The sequence below is a fragment of the Dendrobates tinctorius genome, unplaced genomic scaffold (genome assembly GCF_039654945.1).
Source record: "Dendrobates tinctorius isolate UK_male_01 unplaced genomic scaffold, ASM3965494v1 ptg000020l, whole genome shotgun sequence".
Taxonomy (NCBI): Eukaryota; Metazoa; Chordata; class Amphibia; order Anura; family Dendrobatidae; genus Dendrobates; species Dendrobates tinctorius.
The window spans coordinates 43,500,967-43,523,974 of NW_027361688.1; positions in this window are offsets into that span (position 1 = coordinate 43,500,967).

Consider the following 23,008-nt stretch of genomic DNA (forward strand, 5'->3'; position numbering starts at 1 on the left):
CTCCCATATTGATAGTTCTGCTTCACGTCACTTGTCTTATCTATTGCATTTTTTCTAGGCTGTATTGTGCATAACTATGTGACTTCAGATTTTGTATTAGTCTAGCTAGAGTTGAGCGAAACGGGTCGAAAAAATTCAAAAGTCGCCGACTTTTGGCAAAGTCGGGTTTCATGAAACGAAACCCGACCCTAGGATGAGGTCGGCCACGAGGTCGGCGACTTACGCGCCAAAGTCGCGTTTCAAAAGTTTGTTTTGCGCTCTTTTTCAGCCAATCAGGATCCACGGACACTGTGGGCAACGTGATGACATAGGCACGGGTCACCACCATCTTTCAGAAGGGCATGCAAGTGATTGGCTTGCTTTGGTGGGCGTCACAGGGGGTATAAAAGGGCGTGCACGCCGACCGCCATCTTACTTCTGCCGATCTTAGTATAGGGAGAGGTTGCTGCTGATTCTGTAGGGAGAGCGTTAGGCAGGGAAGAAGACAAAAAAAACTGCTTCTGCTGCTAGCGATTTGGCCTGCACAACACACAAGTCACTGTGTGTGCAGTGCAAGGGGAGGCTATATTGTGGTGTATCAGTGGTGTTGGTTGTTGGGCTGCCTTTTAAGGCTTCCTGAAACGCTGGCATTGCTGTTTACCCACTGCTCCGCAAACTGCTTTTTTAAAAGCAATCCAATCTCCCTTATCCTCTCGTCACTTTGGTCACAGGCAGCTGTGCCATCGAGCGTGTCACATAGCGCTCAGATATCAGTGGGCCTCACACCATCCACAAGTGTCCAGTGTCCAAAAGTGTACACAGAGATTCAAAATCTCCATTATCCTCTCGTCACTTTGGTCACAGGCAGCTGTGCCATCGAGCGTGTCACATAGCGCTCAGATATCAGTGGGCCTCACACCATCCACAAGTGTCCAGTGTCCCAAAGTGTACGCAGAGATTCAAAATCTCCATTATCCTCTCGTCACTTTGGTCACAGGCAGCTGTGCCATCGAGCGTGTCACATAGCGCTCAGATATCAGTGGGCCTCACACCATCCACAAGTGTCCAGTGTCCAAAAGTGTACGCAGAGATTCAAAATCTCCATTATCCTCTCGTCACTTTGGTCACAGGCAGCTGTGCCATCGAGCTTGTCACATAGCGCTCAGATATCAGTGGGCCTCACACCATCAACAAGTGTCCAGTGTCCAAAAGTGTACGCAGAGATTCAAAATCTCCATTATCCTCTCGTCACTTTGGTCACAGGCAGCTGTGCCATCGAGCGTGTCACATAGCGCTCAGATATCAGTGGGCCTCACACCATCCACAAGTGTCCAGTGTCCAAAAGTGTACGCAGAGATTCAAAATCTCCATTATCCTCTCGTCACTTTGGTCACAGGCAGCTGTGCCATCGAGCGTGTCACATAGCGCTCAGATATCAGTGGGCCTCACACCATCCACAAGTGTCCAGTGTCCAAAAGTGTACGCAGAGATTCAAAATCTCCATTATCCTCTCGTCACTTTGGTCACAGGCAGCTGTGCCATCGAGCGAGTCACATAGCGCTCAGATATCAGTGGGCCTCACACCATCCACAAGTCTCCAGTGTCCAAAAGTGAACGCAGAGATTCAAAATCTCCATTATCCTCTCGTCACTTTGGTCACAGGCAGCTGTGCCATCGAGCGTGTCACATAGCGCTCAGATATCAGTGGGCCTCACACCATCCACAAGTGTCGAGTGTCCAAAAGTGTACGCAGAGATTCAAAATCTCCATTATCCTCTCGTCACTTTGGTCACAGGCAGCTGTGCCATCGAGCGTGTCACATAGCGCTCAGATATCAGTGGGCCTCACACCATCCACAAGTGTCCAGTGTCCAAAAGTGTACGCAGAGATTCAAAATCTCCATTATCCTCTCGTCACTTTGGTCACAGGCAGCTGTGCCATCGAGCGTGTCACATAGCGCTCAGATATCAGTGGGCCTCACACAATCCACAAGTGTCCAGTGTCCAAAAGTGTACGCAGAGATTCAAAATCTCCATTATCCTCCCGTCACTTTGGTCACAGGCAGCTGTGCCATCGAGCGTGTCACATAGCGCTCAGATATCAGTGGGCCTCACACAATCCACAAGTGTCCAGTGTCCAAAAGTGTACGCAGAGATTCAAAATCTCCATTATCCTCTCGTCACTTTGGTCACAGGCAGCTGTGCCATCGAGCGTGTCACATAGCGCTCAGATATCAGTGGGCCTCACACCATCCACAAGTGTCGAGTGTCCAAAAGTGTACGCAGAGATTCAAAATCTCCATTATCCTCTCGTCACTTTGGTCACAGGCAGCTGTGCCATCGAGCGTGTCACATAGCGCTCAGATATCAGTGGGCCTCACACCATCCACAAGTGTCCAGTGTCCAAAAGTGTACGCAGAGATTCAAAATCTCCATTATCCTCTCGTCACTTTGGTCACAGGCAGCTGTGCCATCGAGCGTGTCACATAGCGCTCAGATATCAGTGGGCCTCACACCATCCACAAGTGTCCAGTGTCCAAAAGTGTACGCAGAGATTCAATATCTCCATTATCCTCTCGTCACTTTGGTCACAGGCAGCTGTGCCATCGAGCGTGTCACATAGCGCTCAGATATCAGTGGGCCTCACACCATCCACAAGTGTCCAGTGTCCAAAAGTGTACGCAGAGATTCAAAATCTCCATTATCCTCTCGTCACTTTGGTCACAGGCAGCTGTGCCATCGAGCGTGTCACATAGCGCTCAGATATCAGTGGGCCTCACACCATCCACAAGTGTCCAGTGTCCAAAAGTGTACGCAGAGATTCAAAATCTCCATTATCCTCTCGTCACTTTGGTCACAGGCAGCTGTGCCATCGAGCGAGTCACATAGCGCTCAGATATCAGTGGGCCTCACACCATCCACAAGTGTCCAGTGTCCAAAAGTGTACGCAGAGATTCAAAATCTCCATTATCCTCTCGTCACTTTGGTCACAGGCAGCTGTGCCATCGAGCGTGTCACATAGCGCTCAGATATCAGTGGGCCTCACACCATCCACAAGTGTCCAGTGTCCAAAAGTGTACGCAGAGATTCAAAATCTCCATTATCCTCTCGTCACTTTGGTCACAGGCAGCTGTGCCATCGAGCGTGTCACATAGCGCTCAGATATCAGTGGGCCTCACACAATCCACAAGTGTCCAGTGTCCAAAAGTGTACGCAGAGATTCAAAATCTCCATTATCCTCCCGTCACTTTGGTCACAGGCAGCTGTGCCATCGAGCGTGTCACATAGCGCTCAGATATCAGTGGGCCTCACACAATCCACAAGTGTCCAGTGTCCAAAAGTGTACGCAGAGATTCAAAATCTCCATTATCCTCTCGTCACTTTGGTCACAGGCAGCTGTGCCATCGAGCGTGTCACATAGCGCTCAGATATCAGTGGGCCTCACACAATCCACAAGTGTCCACTGTCCACAAGTGTGTGCAGAAATTCTAAAACTCCCCTGTCCTATAGACACCTTGTACCTTGTTTTACATTACTATATAGTTTGTTGGATTTTGTCTACATTTCTACCAAAAATGAGGAAGGCTGGTGGAAGAGGCCGTGGAATTGGGCGGGGGTTGGCAGCTGGTAATGATGGTGTTGGTGGTGGATCTGATGGTAGTGGCAAGAGCAAAATAGGACCGAATGCAGGAGGTGCTGACCCTGTGTCATCGTCTGGCTACATAAGGCCTCGAACGCTTAGTTTTCTAGGAGTTGGCAAACCGCTTTTAAAGGCAGAGCATCAGGAAAAAGTTTTGTCTTACATTGCTGACTCAGCCTCCAGCTCTATCGCCTCCTCTTCTTCAGTTGTAAAAAGTAAAACCACTGAGTCGTCATTGGAGGCTCATGTTCATGAACCACACCTTTCCTTGTGTCCTTCACCCCAACCAAGATTGAAGGATGACGCAGGCCATACTACTGATTACTCCATGGAGCTGTTTTCACATACCATGCCTGGATTATCAAGTGAAATGGTGAATTACCCAGGCCAAGATGAATCTGACATGGAGTGCACTGATGCACAGCCGCTGATGGATGATTCTGCTGGTACATTCACTCAGAGCACTACATTGTCCTCGCAGTGTACAGAGCCAGATTCTGACCCTGATGAGACTCAGGTGCCCCTTCCCGCACACTATACCACCATACACGGTGACACAGAGGAAGGTGCACATGACATAGAAGAGGAGGTGATGGATGACCCAGTTGTTGACCCAGATTGGCATCCATTGGGGGAAGAGGGTGCTGCTTCCAATAGCTCAGATGAGGAGCATCCACAGCAGACATCGACATCACAACAGCTGTTATCTGGCAGGCCCGGAGCACTCCAAAGACAGGTTCCAAACATCAAAAGAGTTGCTGGACAGCTTGTCCAGAGGGTCAAAAGATCACAGCGTGCTAGGCCGCAAAATGTCTGCCAAAGTAGGAAGAGTGCAGTGTGGCACTTTTTTGAACAAAATCCTCATGATCAGGCCAAGGTTATCTGTAAGAAGTGCGCAAAGACCTTTAGCCGAGGGAAAAATCTGAAAAATTTGAATACCAGTTACATGCTTAGACATTTAACCAGCATGCACTTGCAAGCGTGGACACAACACCAAACCTCAAGTGCCACATGTGCAACTGATCACAACGAAGGTAGTCAGCAACGCTACATTGTTTCCCCCACTGTAAGCCCACCGGTTAGCACAGCAGCAAATGTTGAGGTGTCGTTGCAAGGCCACAGCAGTCAGGGAATCCCACTGTTATATCAACGAAAGACTGATTCTAGGCCATCAGAAAGAACACCAACTCCATCACCATCATCAACCCTCTCTCAGTCCGCCCTGTCCACCGCTACTTCCACCATATGCAGCTCTCAAGTCCAGCTCACCCTCCCAGACACTATGAGTAGGTCAAGAAAGTACTCAGTCTCTCATCCGCGTACACTGGGTTTGAACGCCCACATTGCCAAACTAATCTCGTTTGAGATGATGCCCTTTCGGTTGGTGGAAAGCACAGCTTTCCGCGAACTCATGGCCTATGCAGTACCACGCTATGACCTACCCAGTCGCCACTTCTTTTCTCGCAAAGCCATCCCAGCCCTCCACCATCATGTGAAAGACCGCATTGTCCATGCACTCAAGCAGTCAGTGAGCGGAAAGGTGCACCTCACAACTGATGCATGGTCCAGTCGGCATGGCCAGGGCCGTTACGTGTCCATCACTGCGCACTGGGTTAATGTGGTGGATGCAGGGTCTACAGGGGACAGCGGTGGTGGGACAGTGCTGCCTAGCCCATGGTATAGGAAACAGTTGGCTGTAGGCGTTCGACCCTCCTCCACCAGAAGCGAAAGCTCGTCCACAGAGCGCAGTCGTACGAGCACTCCATCTGCAGCTGCCACTGTTGCACACGATGTGTCCCCCTATCGAGCAGCTAGTGGAAAGCGTCAGCAGGCTGTGTTGCAGATGATGTGTTTGGGCGACAGACACACCGCCGAGGTGCTGGCCGAGTACTTGAAGCGACAAACTGAGTCATGGCTGGGCAGTGTACATCTTGAGGCAGGCAAGGTAGTTAGTGATAACGGCCGTAATTTTGTGGCAGCCATAGCCCTTTCAAAACTCAGCCACATACCTTGCTTGGCTCACACCTTGAACCTGGTGGTGCAGTGCTTCCTCAAAAATTATCCGGAGTTAACAGCCCTGCTCCAGAAGGTGCGAAGACTGTGCGCGCACATCCGCCGGTCGCCTGTACACTCCGTTCGTATGCAGAAGCTGCAGCGATTGCTCCACCTTCCCAACCACCGCCTCATTATCGACATTGCAACAAGGTGGAACTCCACCCTGCACATGGTGGAGCGGCTGTGCGAGCAGAGGCAGGCCATAATGCATTTGTGGGAGGATACACGGCCAGGCACTTTGAGAGCAGACATGGAGTTGACAGGCGTGCAGTGGTCGAAGCTGAAAGACCTTTGTAAAGTCCTTCAGTGTTTTGAGGAATGCACACAGCTGGTAAGCGCAGACGACGCCATCCTAAGCATGAGCATCCCACTTATGCGTCTGCTCATGCAAACTTTGACGCACCTAAAGGAGCAGGCGTCTGCAGCCAATGTTGATGAGGAGGAAGAGGAGGAGGGAATCCTTGATGACATTCAGCCATTGTCTGCTCAGGGACCTCTCCTGGACGAGGTGGAGGAAGAAGAGGAGGAGGAGGATGATGGGGATGATTACTTAGGGGAGGAGGATGCATCTCGTGGGGCAAGTGAAAATGTTGGCGTGGCAAGGTCTGGTACAGGGTTTGTGCGTGACTGGAGGGATGTGGATTTGCCAGAAAGTGCTCCTCCACCCAGCACTCGCAGTGCATCATTGACACCGGGAACATTGGCCCACATGTCAGATTATGCCTTGCGGATCCTAAAAAGGGACCCCCGCATTGCCAAAATGATGAACGATGACGACTACTGGTTGGCCAGCATCCTGGATCCACGCTATAAAGGCAAATTACAAAACATCATGCCACAGGAGAACCTTGACCTAATATTGGCTAATAAACAAGCAACTCTGGTAAATCGGTTGCTTGAGGCATTCTCAGCACACAGCAGCGGTGATGGTTCTCACAAGAGCCGTACGGGCCGGGGGCAGCTTGGCAGAGGTGTTCGTGGTGCACACAGCAGAAGTGGCGTTGGAGACAGGGGTTTCATGACAATGTTGTGGACTGATTTTTCAAATACCGCTCACACAACTGGTAATACTGCATCGATGGAAAGTGACAGGAGACAGCAGTTGTCAACTATGGTTACAAACTACTTTTCCTCCCATATCAATGTTCTCCCACACAGGTCATTCCCCTTTGACTATTGGGCCGCTAAACTGGACACCTGGCCTGAATTGGCCCAATATGCCTTACAGGAGCTCGCTTGCCCAGCTGCAAGTGTGCTATCGGAAAGAGTCTTCAGTGCAGCTGGATCAATCCTGACAGAAAAAAGGACCCGTCTGTCAACCCAAAATGTGGATGATCTAACCTTCATTAAAATGAACCACGCATGGGTTTCCAAGGATTTTGTCCCACCTTCCCCTGATGACACATAGGGTGACAGAAAAATGGCTTGCTTTGGTCCACCTCTTCCTGGTACTTCACCTATTTCGCCTTTTGCATCAGCTGAATGTCCAACATCAACAAATGCCACTTTCTAAAACTCCATAACTGTGCTGCCTCCCCCCCATGGCCGGGGTCACCACCTACCGCATGACACCGTGCGAGTGCCGTTGCCCTGGACAGGTGGGTAGGCCGATTCTTGGGCGCGGGCACTGGCACAGGGTCCCTCATAGTGCAATCAAGTGTCTCTGACGGTGGTGGTGCACACCCGCCGTCAGACACACCGCTGTACTATGAGGGGCCCAGTGCCAGTACCGACGCCCACGAGTGGGCCCCCCTTGCTTAGCCAGGGCCCCAGCATTTGCAATCTTTACCTCTCCCTGCTCCTCCGCTGTGTAATCTGGGCCGTCAAATCCATACTGTGCCTGACACCGTCTGAGCCTGCCTCCTGAGACATATATTTTGAATATGTACGCTATCCATACATGTTATCCAGGGATACGGTACCCTTTCTAACCTTTGTGCAATGACGTGCAATCCATACTGGGCCTAACACCGTCTGAGCCTGCCTCATGCTGTATAGACATATATTTTGAATGTGTATGCTATCCATACATGTTATCCGGGGATACGGTACCCCTTCTAACCTTTGTGCAATGACGTGCAATCCATACTGGGCCTAACACCGTCTGAGCCTGCCTCATGCTGTATAGACATATATTTTGAATGTGTACGCTATCCATACATGTTATTCGGGGATACGGTACCCTTTCTAACCTTTGTGCAATGACGTGCAATCCATACTGGGCCTAACACCGTCTGAGCCTGCCTCATGCTGTATAGACATATATTTTGAATGTGTACGCTATCCATACATGTTATCCAGGGATACGGTACCCTTTCTAACCTTTGTGCAATCACGTGCAATCCATACTGGGCGTGAGAACGGCTGGCGAGCTGTTAAGCAAGCTACAGCTCCTGTCCAGACAAGTACAGGGATTCCCTAGCGAGGAGACTTATTTGATTGTTTTCAATGTTGGGACAGCAATTTTTGGGGAGCACTATACTCTGGAGAATGATAGATGGGGCCCACCATACACTGGAACATTCCAAAGGTGGACATCAGACACTGGAGCAGCATTTACAGGGCCCATTATACACTAGAGCATTAGAAATGGGGCCCATTATGTTTGGAGCATTATTTGGGCCCATAAGACAGTGGAGCTTCATCCATGGGGACCAACATATACTGTAGCATTATGTGGAGCTCATCATATACTGTTTCAAACATTATATGGGACCAATGATTTTGTATGGAGAAATAGATGGGCCTCGTCATGAGATGTAAAAAGTGAGGTATTTTTCATTGTACTATACCGCTATTTCTCTGCCGTATCGGAGCATGATGAGTTGTGGTATGTGTTAAAGGGGCGCTCTTTCGCCCAGGGCACATGAAAACCTGCAGCCAGCCCCCCCCCCCACAAATTTAGCCAAATAACCCCCATTTTTCAGTGCGTAACTTGTATTATGAAGTTAATTAAGGTTGACAAGCTTAAGTAAGAAGAATTGATGCTTTTGGCATTCAAATGGGCACTGTAGGTGTGTTTCCTGTCCTCCTCTCACTGCCGACTTTTATTCCCCATTGACTTACATTGGGTGTCGTGTTTCGGGACGACCCCGACTTTTCCCTATAAGCATCAATTCTTCTTACTTAAGCTTGTCAACCTTAATTAACTTCATAATACAAGTTACGCACTGAAAAATGGGGGTTATTTGGCTAAAGTTGTGGGGGGGGGGAGGGCTGGCTGCAGGTTTTCATGTGCCCTGGGCGAAAGAGCGCCCCTTTAACACATACCACAACTCATCATGCTCCGATACGGCAGATAAATAGCGGTATAGTACAATGAAAAATACCTCACTTTTTACATCTCATGACGAGGCCCATCTATTTCTCCATACAGAATCATTGGTCCCATATAATGTTTGAAACAGTATATGATGAGCTCCACATAATGCTACAGTATATGTTGGTCCCCATGGATGAAGCTCCACTGTCTTATGGGCCCAAATAATGCTCCAAACATAATGGGCCCCATTTCTAATGCTCTAGTGTATAATGGGCCCTGTAAATGCTGCTCCAGTGTCTGATGTCCACCTTTGGAATGTTCCAGTGTATGGTGGGCCCCATCTATCATTCTCCAGAGTATAGTGCTCCCCAAAAATTGCTGTCCCAACATTGAAAACAATCAAATAAGTCTCCTCGCTAGGGAATCCCTGTACTTGTCTGGACCGGTGCTGTAGCTTGCTTAACAGCTCGCCAGCCGTTCTCACGCCCAGTATGGATTGCACGTGATTGCACAAAGGTTAGAAAGGGTACCGTATCCCTGGATAACATGTATGGATAGCGTACACATTCAAAATATATGTCTCAGGAGGCAGGCTCAGACGGTGTCAGGCCCAGTATGGATTGCACGTGATTGCACAAAGGTTAGAAAGGGTACCGTATACCTGGATAACATGTATGGATAGCGTACACATTCAAAATTTATGTCTCAGGAGGCAGGCTCAGACGGTGTCAGGCACAGTATGGATTGCACGTGATTGCACAAAGGTTAGAAAGGGTACCGTATCCCCGGATAACATGTATGGATAGCGTACACATTCAAAATATATGTCTCATGAGGCAGGCTCAGACGGTGTTAGGCCCAGTATGGATTGCACGTGATTGCACAAAGGTTATAAAGGGTACCGTATCCCCGGATAACATGTATGGATAGCGTACACATTCAAAATATATGTCTCAGGAGGCAGGCTCAGACGGTGTTAGGCCCAGTATGGATTGCACGTGATTGCACAAAGGTTAGAAAGGGTACCGTATCCCTGGATAACATGTATGGATAGCGTACACATTCAAAATATATGTCTCAGGAGGCAGGCTCAGACGGTGTCAGGCACAGTATGGATTGCACGTGATTGCACAAAGGTTAGAAAGGGTACTGTATCCCCGGATAACATGTATGGATAGCGTACACATTCAAAATATATGTCTCAGGAGGCAGGCTCAGACGGTGTTAGGCCCAGTATGGATTGCACGTGATTGCACAAAGGTTAGAAAGGGTACCGTATCCCCGGATAACATGTATGGATAGCGTACACATTCAAAATATATGTCTCAGGAGGCAGGCTCAGACGGTGTTAGGCCCAGTATGGATTGCACGTGATTGCACAAAGGTTAGAAAGGGTACCGTATCCCTGGATAACATGTATGGATAGCATACACATTCAAAATATATGTCTCAGGAGGCAGGCTCAGACGGTGTCAGGCCCAGTATGGATTGCACGTGATTGCACAAAGGTTAGAAAGGGTACCGTATCCCTGGATAACATGTATGGATAGCGTACATATTCAAAATATATGTCTCAGGAGGCAGGCTCAGACGGTGTCAGGCACAGTATGGATTGCACGTGATTGCACAAAGGTTAGAAAGGGTACCGTATCCCCGGATAACATGTATGGATAGCGTACACATTCAAAATATATGTCTCAGGAGGCAGGCTCAGACGGTGTTAGGCCCAGTATGGATTGCACGTGATTGCACAAAGGTTAGAAAGGGTACCGTATCCCCGGATAACATGTATGGATAGCGTACACATTCAAAATATATGTCTCAGGAGGCAGGCTCAGACGGTGTTAGGCCCAGTATGGATTGCACGTGATTGCACAAAGGTTAGAAAGGGTACCGTAACCCTGGATAACATGTATGGATAGCGTACACATTCAAAATATATGTCTCAGGAGGCAGGCTCAGAAGGTGTCAGGCCCAGTATGGATTGCACGTGATTGCACAAAGGTTATAAAGGGTACCGTATCCCTGGATAACATGTATGGATAGCGTACACATTCAAAATATATGTCTCAGGAGGCAGGCTCAGACGGTGTCAGGCACAGTATGGATTACACGTGATTGCACAAAGGTCAGAAAGGGTACCGTACCCCCGGATAACATGTATGGATAGCGTACACATTCAAAATATATGTCTCAGGAGGCAGGCTCAGACGGTGTCAGGCACAGTATGGATTGCACGTGATTGCACAAAGGTTAGAAAGGGTACCGTATCCCTGGATAACATGTATGGATAGCGTACACATTCAAAATATATGTCTCAGGAGGCAGGCTCAGACGGTGTCAGGCACAGTATGGATTTGACGGCCCAGATTACACAGCGGAGGAGCAGGGAGAGGTAAAGATTGCAAATGCTGGAGCCCTGCCCAAGCAAGGGGGGCCCACTCGTGGGCGTCGGTACTGGCACTGGGCCCCTCATAGTACAGCGGTGTGTCTGACGGCGAGTGTGCACCACCACCGTCAGAGACACTTGATTGCACTATGAGGGACCCTGTGCCAGTGCCCGCGCCCAAGAGTTGGCCTATCCACCTGTCCAGGGCAATGGCACTCACACGGTGTCGTGCGGTAGGTGGTGACCCCGGCCATGGGGGGGAGGCAGCACAGTTAGGGAGTTTTAGAAAGTGGCATATGTTGATGTTGGACATTCAGCTGATGCAAAAGGCGAAATAGGTGAAGTACCAGGAAGAGGTGGACCAAAGCAAGCCATTTTTCTGTCACCCTATGTGTCATCAGGGGAAGGTGGGACAAAATCCTTGGAAACCCATGCGTGGTTCATTTTAATGAAGGTTAGATCATCCACATTTTGGGTTGACAGACGAGTCCTTTTTTCTGTCAGGATTGATCCAGCTGCACTGAAGACTCTTTCCGATAGCACACTTGCAGCTGGGCAAGCGAGCTCCTGTAAGGCATATTGGGCCAATTCAGGCCAGGTGTCCAGTTTAGCGGCCCAATAGTCAAAGGGGAATGACCTGTGTGGGAGAACATCGATATGGGAGGAAAAGTAGTTTGTAACCATAGTTGACAACTGCTGTCTCCTGTCACTTTCCATCGATGCAGTATTACCAGTTGTGTGAGCGGTATTTGAAAAATCAGTCCACAACATTGTCATGAAACCCCTGTCTCCAACGCCACTTCTGCTGTGTGCACCACGAACACCTCTGCCAAGCTGCCCCCGGCCCGTACGGCTCGTGTGAGAACCATCACCGCTGCTGTGTGCTGGGAATGCCTCAAGCAACCGATTTACCAGAGTTGCTTGTTTATTAGCCAATATTAGGTCAAGGTTCTCCTGTGGCATGATGTTTTGTAATTTTCCTTTATAGCGTGGATCCAGGATGCTGGCCAACCAGTAGTCGTCATCGTTCATCATTTTGGCAATGCGGGGGTCCCTTTTTAGGATCCGCAAGGCATAATCTGACATGTGGGCCAATGTTCCCGGTGTCAATGATGCACTGCGAGTGCTGGGTGGAGGAGCACTTTCTGGCAAATCCACATCCCTCCAGTCACGCACAAACCCTGTACCAGACCTTGCCACGCCAACATTTTCACTTGCCCCACGAGATGCATCCTCCTCCCCTAAGTAATCATCCCCATCATCCTCCTCCTCCTCCTCTTCTTCCTCCACCTCATCATCCAGGAGAGGTCCCTGAGCAGACTATGGCTGAATGTAATCAAGGATTCCCTCCTCCTCTTCCTCCTCATCAACATTGGCTGCAGACGCCTGCTCCTTAAGGTGCGTCAAAGTTTGCATGAGCAGACGCATAAGTGGGATGCTCATGCTTAGGATGGCGTCGTCTGCGCTTACCAGCCGTGTGCATTCCTCAAAACACTGAAGGACTTTACAAAGGTCTTTCAGCTTCGACCACTGCACGCCTGTCAACTCCATGTCTGCTCTCAAAGTGCCTGGCCGTGTATCCTCCCACAAATGCATTATGGCCTGCCTCTGCTCGCACAGCCGCTCCACCATGTGCAGGGTGGAGTTCCACCTTGTTGCAATGTCGATAATGAGGCGGTGGTTGGGAAGGTGGAGCAATCGCTGCAGCTTCTGCATACGAACGGAGTGTACAGGCGACCGGCGGATGTGCGCGCACAGTCTTCGCACCTTCTGGAGCAGGGCTGTTAACTCCGGATAATTTTTGAGGAAGCACTGCACCACCAGGTTCAAGGTGTGAGCCAAGCAAGGTATGTGGCTGAGTTTTGAAAGGGCTATGGCTGCCACAAAATTACGGCCGTTATCACTAACTACCTTGCCTGCCTCAAGATGTACACTGCCCAGCCATGACTCAGTTTGTCGCTTCAAGTACTCGGCCAGCACCTCGGCGGTGTGTCTGTCGCCCAAACACATCATCTGCAACACAGCCTGCTGACGCTTTCCACTAGCTGCTCGATAGGGGGACACATCGTGTGCAACAGTGGCAGCTGCAGATGGAGTGCTCGTACGACTGCGCTCTGTGGACGAGCTTTCGCTTCTGGAGGAGGAGGAGGAGGAGGAGGAGGAGGGTGGAACGCCTACAGCCAACTGTTTCCTATACCGTGGGCTAGGCAGCACTGTCCCACCACCGCTGTCCCCTGTGGACCCTGCATCCACCACATTAACCCAGTGCGCAGTGATGGACACGTAACGGCCCTGGCCATGCCGACTGGACCATGCATCAGTTGTGAGGTGCACCTTTCCGCTCACTGACTGCTTGAGTGCATGGACAATGCAGTCTTTCACATGATGGTGGAGGGCTGGGATGGCTTTGCGAGAGAAGAATTGGCGACTGGGTAGGTCATAGCGTGGTACTGCATAGGCCATGAGTTCGCGGAAAGCTGTGCTTTCCACCAACCGAAAGGGCATCATCTCAAACGAGATTAGTTTGGCAATGTGGGCGTTCAAACCCAGTTTACGCGGATGAGAGACTGAGTACTTTCTTGACTTACTCATAGTGTCTGGGAGGGTGAGCTGGACTTGAGAGCTGCATATGGTGGAAGTAGCGGTGGACAGGGCGGACTGAGAGAGGGTTGATGATGGTGATGGAGTTGGTGTTCTTTCTGATGGCCTAGAATCAGTCTTTCGTTGATATAACAGTGGGATTCCCTGACTGCTGTGGTCTTGCAACGGCACCTCAACATTTGCTGCTGTGCTAACCGGTGGGCTTACAGTGGGGGAAACAATGTAGCGTTGCTGACTACCTTCGTTGTGATCAGTTGCACATGTGGCACTTGAGGTTTGGTGTTGTGTCCACGCTTGCAAGTGCATGCTGGTTAAATGTCTAAGCATGCAACTGGTATTCAAATTTTTCAGATTTTTCCCTCGGCTAAAGGTCTTTGCGCACTTCTTACAGATAACCTTGGCCTGATCATGAGGATTTTGTTCAAAAAAGTGCCACACTGCACTCTTCCTACTTTGGCAGACATTTTGCGGCCGAGCACGCTGTGATCTTTTGACCCTCTGGACAAGCTGTCCAGCAACTCTTTTGATGTTTGGAACCTGTCTTTGGAGTGCTCCGGGCCTGCCAGATAACAGCTGTTGCGATGTCGATGTCTGCTGTGGATGCTCCTCATCTGAGCTATTGGAAGCAGCACCCTCTTCCCCCAATGGATGCCAATCTGGGTCAACAACTGGGTCATCCATCACCTCCTCTTCTATGTCATGTACACCTTTCTCTGTGTCACCGTGTATGGTGGTATAGTGTGCGGGAAGGGGCACCTGAGTCTCATCAGGGTCAAAATCTGGCTCTGTACACTGCGAGGACAATGTAGTGCTCTGAGTGAATGTACCAGCAGAATCATCCATCAGCGGCTGTGCATCAGTGCACTCCATGTCAGATTCATCTTGGCCTGGGTAATTCACCATTTCACTTGATAATCCAGGCATGGTATGTGAAAACAGCTCCATGGAGTAATCAGTAGTATGGCCTGCGTCATCCTTCAATCTTGGTTGGGGTGAAGGACACAAGGAAAGGTGTGGTTCATGAACATGAGCCTCCAATGACGACTCAGTGCTTTTACTTTTTACAACTGAAGAAGAGGAGGCGATAGAGCTGGAGGCTGAGTCAGCAATGTAAGACAAAACTTTTTCCTGATGCTCTGCCTTTAAAAGCGGTTTGCCAACTCCTAGAAAACTAAGCGTTCGAGGCCTTATGTAGCCAGACGATGACGCAGGGTCAGCACCTCCTGCATTCGGTCCTATTTTGCTCTTGCCACTACCATCAGATCCACCACCAACACCATCATTACCAGCTGCCAACCCCCGCCCAATTCCACGGCCTCTTCCACCAGCCTTCCTCATTTTTGGTAGAAATGTAGACAAAATCCAACAAACTATATAGTAATGTAAAACAAGGTACAAGGTTTCTATAGAACAGGGGAGATTTAGAATTTCTGCACACACTTGTGGACAGTGGACACTTTTGGATTGTGTGAGGCCCACTGATATCTGAGCGCTATGTGACAGGCTCGATGGCACAGCTGTGACCAAAGTGACGAGAAGATAATGGAGATTTTGAATCTCTGCGCACACTTTTGGACACTGGACACTTGTGGATTGTGTGAGGCCCACTGATATCTGAGCGCTATGTGACAGGCTCGATGGCACAGCTGCCTGTGACCAAAGTGACGAGAGGATAATGGAGATTTTGAATCTCTGCGCACACTTTTGTACACTGGACACCTGTGGATTGTGTGAGGCCCACTGATATCTGAGCGCTATGTGACACGCTCGATGGCACAGCTGCCTGTGACCAAAGTGACGAGAGGATAATGGAGATTTTGAATCTCTGCGCACACTTTTGGACACTGGACACTTGTGGATTGTGTGAGGCCCACTGATATCTGAGCGCTATGTGACACGCTCGATGGCACAGCTGCTTGTGACCAAAGTGACGAGAGGATAATGGAGATTTTGAATCTCTGCGCACACTTTTGGACACTGGACACTTGTGGATTGTGTGAGGCCCACTGATATCTGAGCGCTATGTGACACGCTCGATGGCACAGCTGCCTGTGACCAAAGTGACGAGAGGATAATGGAGATTTTGAATCTCTGCGCACACTTTTGGACACTGGACACTTGTGGATTGTGTGAGGCCCACTGATATCTGAGCGCTATGTGACAGGCTCGATGGCACAGCTGTGACCAAAGTGACGAGAGGATAATGGAGATTTTGAATCTCTGCGCACACTTTTGGACACTGGACACTTGTGGATTGTGTGAGGCCCACTGATATCTGAGCGCTATGTGACACGCTCGATGGCACAGCTGCCTGTGACCAAAGTGACGAGAGGATAATGGAGATTTTGAATCTCTGCGCACACTTTTGGACACTGGACACTTGTGGATTGTGTGAGGCCCACTGATATCTGAGCACTATGTGACAGGCTCGATGGCACAGCTGTGACCAAAGTGACGAGAAGATAATGGAGATTTTGAATCTCTGCGCACACTTTTGGACACTGGACACTTGTGGATTGTGTGAGGCCCACTGATATCTGAGCGCTATGTGACACGCTCGATGGCACAGCTGCCTGTGACCAAAGTGACGAGAGGATAATGGAGATTTTGAATCTCTGCGCACACTTTTGGACACTGGACACTTGTGGATTGTGTGAGGCCCACTGATATCTGAGCGCTATGTGACACGCTCGATGGCACAGCTGCCTGTGACCAAAGTGACGAGAGGATAATGGAGATTTTGAATCTCTGCGCACACTTTTGGACATTGGACACTTGTGGATTGTGTGAGGCCCACTGATATCTGAGCGCTATGTGACAGGCTCGATGGCACAGCTGTGACAAAAGTGACTAGAGGATAAGGGAGATTGGATTGCTTTTAAAAAAGCAGTTTGCGGAGCAGTGGGTAAACAGCAATGCCAGCGTGTCAGGAAGCCTTAAAAGGCAGCCCAACAACCAACACCACTGATACACCACAATATAGCCTCCCCTTGCACTGCACACACAGTGACTTGTGTGTTGTGCAGGCCAAATCGCTAGCAGCAGAAGCAGTTTTTTTGTCTTCTTCCCTGCCTAACGCTCTCCCTACAGAATCAGCAGCAACCTCTCCCTATACTAAGATCGGCAGAAGTAAGATGGCGGTCGGAGTGCACGCCCTTTTATACCCCCTGTGACGCCCACCAAAGCAAGCCAATCACTTGCATGCCCTTCTGAAAGATGGTGGTGACCCGTGCCTAGGTCATCACGTTGCCCACAGTGTCCGTGGATCCTGATTGGCTGAAAAAGAGTGCAAAACAAACTTTTGAAACGCGACTTTGGCGCGTAAGTCGTCGACCTCGTGGCCGACCTCATCCTAGGGTCGGGTTTCGTTTCATGAAACCCGACTTTGCCAAAAGTCGGCGACTTTTGAATTTTTTCAACCCGTTTCGCTCAATTCTAATAACGATCATTCAGCATCCTGCCACTCATCCTCTCTCCTTGGACACAGAGCGCCCGCCAGCGGACACAGTGATCACTACACCACATACCTCCCCCTTTGTTCAAACTTGTGGGGTTGAACACACAACATTACCCCAGGATCTCGAGACCAGGCACTCATTACACCTTGCTCAACAGGTCGAGAGAACCGTCTCCGTCTGTCATACGGCCTCATCCCTACATTAGGCCTCCCCCACCCCAAGCGGTCAGAATATCGGTCTTGTTCTTTGACCTTCCAGTCACGGTCTGTCTGCGTCGTCAGAGACTATTTATTTGCAAGACGAGGGTAGGGGCACCACAGTAAATAGATAGCAAGGTGGGATCCAACCCCAGCTCATTCAGAGAAACTATAATAAACATAACAAAGAAGCAGGGATGGGCTATAAACGGGGGGATCACCACAAACAATTGGTTAGCGTTTAGATAAACAACTTTTATTGGACATGTATAAACCACACACAATTTAAAAACATTAAAAAGTCACACATGTGACTTGACAATCGCATATATATAATTAACTAATGCACATTCGTGTGTATCAACACCTATGGCATTCACTAGTCGTTTTCCTGTGTCTTGAATGCACATATCGTACTGTCCACATTTATCGACCCGTTGATCGTTTGTAGTGCTTGTGGATTATTTGGCTACTAGGTTCCTTGTACGAGCAGGGACAAATTCGGAGCACGCACACCAATTATTGTCCTCTTCGGCAACTTTGGACTTTGGCGTGTTCCGTGCTTCCATACGTGGCACTAAATGCACATTGTCTCCGAACATGACATGGGCATATGCGTTCAACCTATTGTTATTTTAGTTGAAGAGATGTCATGTTCACGTGCAATGACCGGGTGCATTGATGCGTATGGTAACTTTGAGCCTTGACTTATTAGCTGAATGTACACACTGTATTAAGCTTATCTGTGTCGCGATCGACTTCTGTGTTCATAATATCACTATCTTACATCTGTTCCATATATTTACATTGGTGTACCTGAAGTATGTGCAGTACTTATATGCACAGTTCTTCGGGACAACTTCTGAGCCATGATTTGCTCCTTGTTATCTTATGTTGGCGTACGCGTCCTGTTTTGTAATCAGTGTGAGTCATTAACGTATGCGCTTTCATTTATTGCCATTTATTGCCATTTATTGTCAAGTGGCGTAACTGCATATTATAAATATGTGCAGTAACTATGTGCGTGAGGCTCTTTGACACTCTCGAGCCTCTGTGCACTTGCTGCTTTTGCATGTCGACATAAGCGCAGTGTCTCTGACCATGATGACTTATCGGCGTATGTATTCTTATAATTCATGGTTCTTGTAGCCAGGTTGGTAGCAAAACCATGCGCCTTCCATATGCGCAGCGTTTAAATGTATTGGTTCATATGGCTGTTTTGAGCCATGATACATCTATTGTCTTGAGTTGGCGCATGCGCAGTGTCTCTGTCCGCGGTAGATTACCGGCGTTTGTGCCTATTTTTTCCGCTATTCTAACCTGGGCTAATCTATATAATTGGGTGCCTTATATATGTGCGGTAATTATTTGTATATCTGAGTTAGGACACATTTTCCGTATTATTCGCTGACGCATGCGCATGGCTGTCAACTATTGTTAATCATCGTAGTCCATGATTCTGTATAGCCATCTATCCTTATTTTTGGTCGGGCTATTGATGTAATTATGCACTAAAAGACATGCGCAGTAATCCTGTGTACCTGTTTACATGGCAACTGTGAGTTGTGACGTATTTCCTGTCATCACACGCCGGCGCATGCGCAGTGTTCCTGAGTATGGCCGTTCACTGGCGTCTGTATTTACAGGACATCAGTCCATCCCTATGCTAGTCTGGTAAGCGGCGCAGCTGTGCGCCATGATTCATCAACTCCACTTATTTAAGGACGTGTTGCTGCTGCACTCATTACTCCTGGCGAAGCCACTGCGGGTGGCGACACGCGTCGGGTACTTTTCCTCCCTGATTTCGCTCCACATGGGCTCTGCGTTTTGGTGCCATTTTTCTCTCATAGCAGTACTTTTGGGTTATTGATCCCGTTCATTAGTGTTCATGTGCCTTTGTCTTCTCTATTTGGGCTTGAGAATGCATTTATTTAATCTTGGTCATGTGCATGCATGACTCTCATGACGGGCACTATGGGCGATGGTCATTAAGTGTGTTTCTTATGGAACTTATTTAGGGGATATAATATTATTGTACATCATTGGTTTCTATTCCATGGTTGGTGGGTGTTATTTTATGCTCATACACATTTATATCCCTCATTCCATTTTTCACACTTGGCCACCAGTTGGTATGCTGTTTATATAGGCAGGTCTCCTGTGGAGTGTATTTTCAGGGTGTAGGTTCTATTGTGAGCCAGTATATATGCGATTGTCAAGTCACATGTGTGACTTTTTAATGTTTTTAAATTGTGTGTGGTTTATACATGTCCAATAAAAGTTGTTTATTTAAACGCTAACCAATTGTTTGTGGTGATCCCCCCCGTTTATAGCCCATCCCTGCTTCTTTGTTATGTCAGACACTATTTAGTCTCACAGGGCCTAACGTCTCTCAGCCTTGTACTGCCCGTCGCACTGCCACTTGCTGACATTCTTCAGCCATCTGCCATGTCACTACTTGGAGGAACCCTTTGGGACCTTACATCTTGGGTTGAAAGCGGTCACCACCTGGTGTTCTGTACCTCTTTATTGATCCACAGACGGTCCAGCCTCAACTGCTCAATCTCTTGCAGATACCCCACTCGATACTCCAAGAGCATCTGAAAGTTTCTCAGGCTTTCCATGGAGCCAACCACCATAATGGGAATCCTATCCTCTTCACTGGATACCTGGTCTTCATCATCAGGAGGGATCCTCACCCTCACCACACCGGAGATATTTACAAGGTCTTGCATTACCTTCCCAAGTCTTCCAATGATTTTCCCAATCAGACCTTTGGGTACCGAAATTACATCTTTTCGCAAACCCAGCCAATCCATAGCCTCCCTTGCTAACTCTAGGCATTGAGCAGCATTCATATTACTCCACCTCACCAACTGTTTGGCGTGGAGACATTGCAAATGCATGTCTTTCAGGACAGCTACCCGGTTTGCTGTATCTTCTCTGGCTGATATTATCACCAACTGCAGAGTCTCAGGTGCCCAGTGCACCTTACACGCCTTGACCGCCTCTTTGAAAGCCTCATGCACACCTTCCTTAGCACAGGCTTCTTGCATGTCTTCGGGTACCTCAATCACAGATTTGAAGGTCGTGGTCTTGCTCTCTTCTTGGACAGAAGGCTCTGGCTTTACCACGGATACTTCTCCGGCAGAAGACCTTTTACTACTCCTCTGAGTTCTTCCATCTCCTCCTTAAGGGTCTTGTTCATGCTTTGCCAGGTTGACAAGTGACCTCTGAGCTCCAAGACTTCTTTCTCGAGCCCCTCCACCCTGTGCTCGGCCATTTGTCTCAGGACCTTTTCTCGTTTGAGATGTTCTTCCACTGTCCCTTTTATCAACTGTATCTCATGGTCTTGTTCTTTTTTGGCCATCACGTGTCACACCACTACTTCTCTAATTATATCTTCAACGGATACCACTGGGTCAGCCCCATCAGTCGAGTGAACCCTCCAGTCATCATCTGACCGTGTGTCTACTCCAGTCGTCTCATCTACCAGCTTACCATCAGTCATGTCATAAGATGTCAGGTCCGTAAGTTGGGTCGACTCACCCCCTCTTACGGTCCCTTCTACATCTGACATGTCGACTTTAAGAGGCGTCACCATCTCAATGTCTGCTAGCTCAACAGTAGAAATGTCTCCAACCCCTTGCTGTAGAGGAACTCTCCTCTCTCACAAGCCAGAGAACAGTCTAGAATTGCGGCCTATAACTACTGGACAGGACAGATTCGGGACTATTGCTACATCCTGTCCCTCGATGTCCCAACCTGACAAATGCTATTGAGAACTCTGCTATTAGAAGTGGAAAGGAAGAACAAAGACGAAAGAATCTAATTAATAAAAATATTGGAGAAAGAGAAACCAATCACAAACTAAAATGTTTCTATACTAATGCACAAAGCATGGGCAACAAACAAGGAGAATTGGAACTACTAACACAGGAAAAGAAATATGATGTCATTGGAATCACTGAAACTTGGTGGGACAATACACATGATTGGAATACAAGACTAGAAGGATACAACTTATTTGCAAGAAACAGACTTGATAAACGAGGAGGGGGTGTCGCATTGTATGTTCGAAACGCGTATATCTGCACAGAGATTAAAGCTTCAGAGACTGGGAGTTCTGTGGAAACTGTTTGGGTAAGAATACAAGGACAGAACAATGGAAAGGACACCATTGTAGGCATTTACTACAGGCTGCCTGTGCAAGCCGAAGATATGGATGAACTCTTTATGCATCAGATGGCCAAGTTCTCCAAAAAATATGACATAGTTGTCATGGGAGATTTCAACTATCCAGACATTTGTTGGGAATCTCTCTCAGGCAAAACTAACAGGTCAAGGAAATTCTTATCCTCTCTTGCTAACAACTTCATCTTCCAAAAGGTAAGGGAGAAAACAAGGGGAACTGCTACCTTGGATCTAATCCTTATATACAGGGAGGAAATGGTTGAGGAGGTAAAAGTGGCTGGGACCCTAGGAGGTAGCGACCATGCTATTTTAGAATTTTGGATAACTAGAGGTGGAAGACCTGTGAAGACTCAGACGTCAAGGTTAGATTTCAGAAAGGCAGATTTTAAGGGATTCAGAAAGAGAATTGGAGGGATCCAATGGCTGGATATCCTTAAAGACAAAAATGTCCAGGAAGGATGGGAAATCTTGAAAAATGAAATTCTCAAAGCACAGTTGTTAACAATTCCGAAAAGAGGGAAGAATAGGAAGCATTTAAGGAAACCAGGATGGATGAACACAGAACTTAAGCACATGCTAAAAAGGAAGAAAAAAATGTTTATAAAATGGAAAGAGGGAGGCATATCTAAAGAAGAATGCTGTCTGCAGAACCTGCAGGGCACAAATCAGATTATCTAAAGCTGAAAATGAACTGAGGCTTGCAAGAGATGTCAAAAGCAATAATAAAGGATTTTGGGGATATGTCAAAAGTAAAAGAAAAGTCAAAGATGCTATAGGATTTTTACAGGAAGAAAATGATGAAATGGTAAGACAGGATGTTGAGAAGGCTGAACTTTTAAATTCCTATTTTGCATCTGTTTTCTCTCAGAAAGGAAATGCAACATCAACTGTTATTCACTGTCCTATTAAGGGAATAGAAGAATCCAGGATATCTATAAACAGAAAGATAGTGAGGAAACACTTAGCTAACCTAAATGAATTCAAGTCTCCAGGTCCAGATGAATTACACCCCAGAGTACTGAAGGAGATAGCAGAAGAAATTTTTGAACCCCTCTCCATAATCTTTGAAAATTCTTGGAGAACAGGAGAAGTGCCAGAAGACTGGAGAAGAGCAAATGTTGTTCCTATCTTCAAAAAGGGGAAGAAGGTGGACCCAGGCAACTATAGGCCGGTGAGTCTGACTTCTATACCAGGAAAGATCTTTGAACAAATTATTAAACAACATGTATGTCAA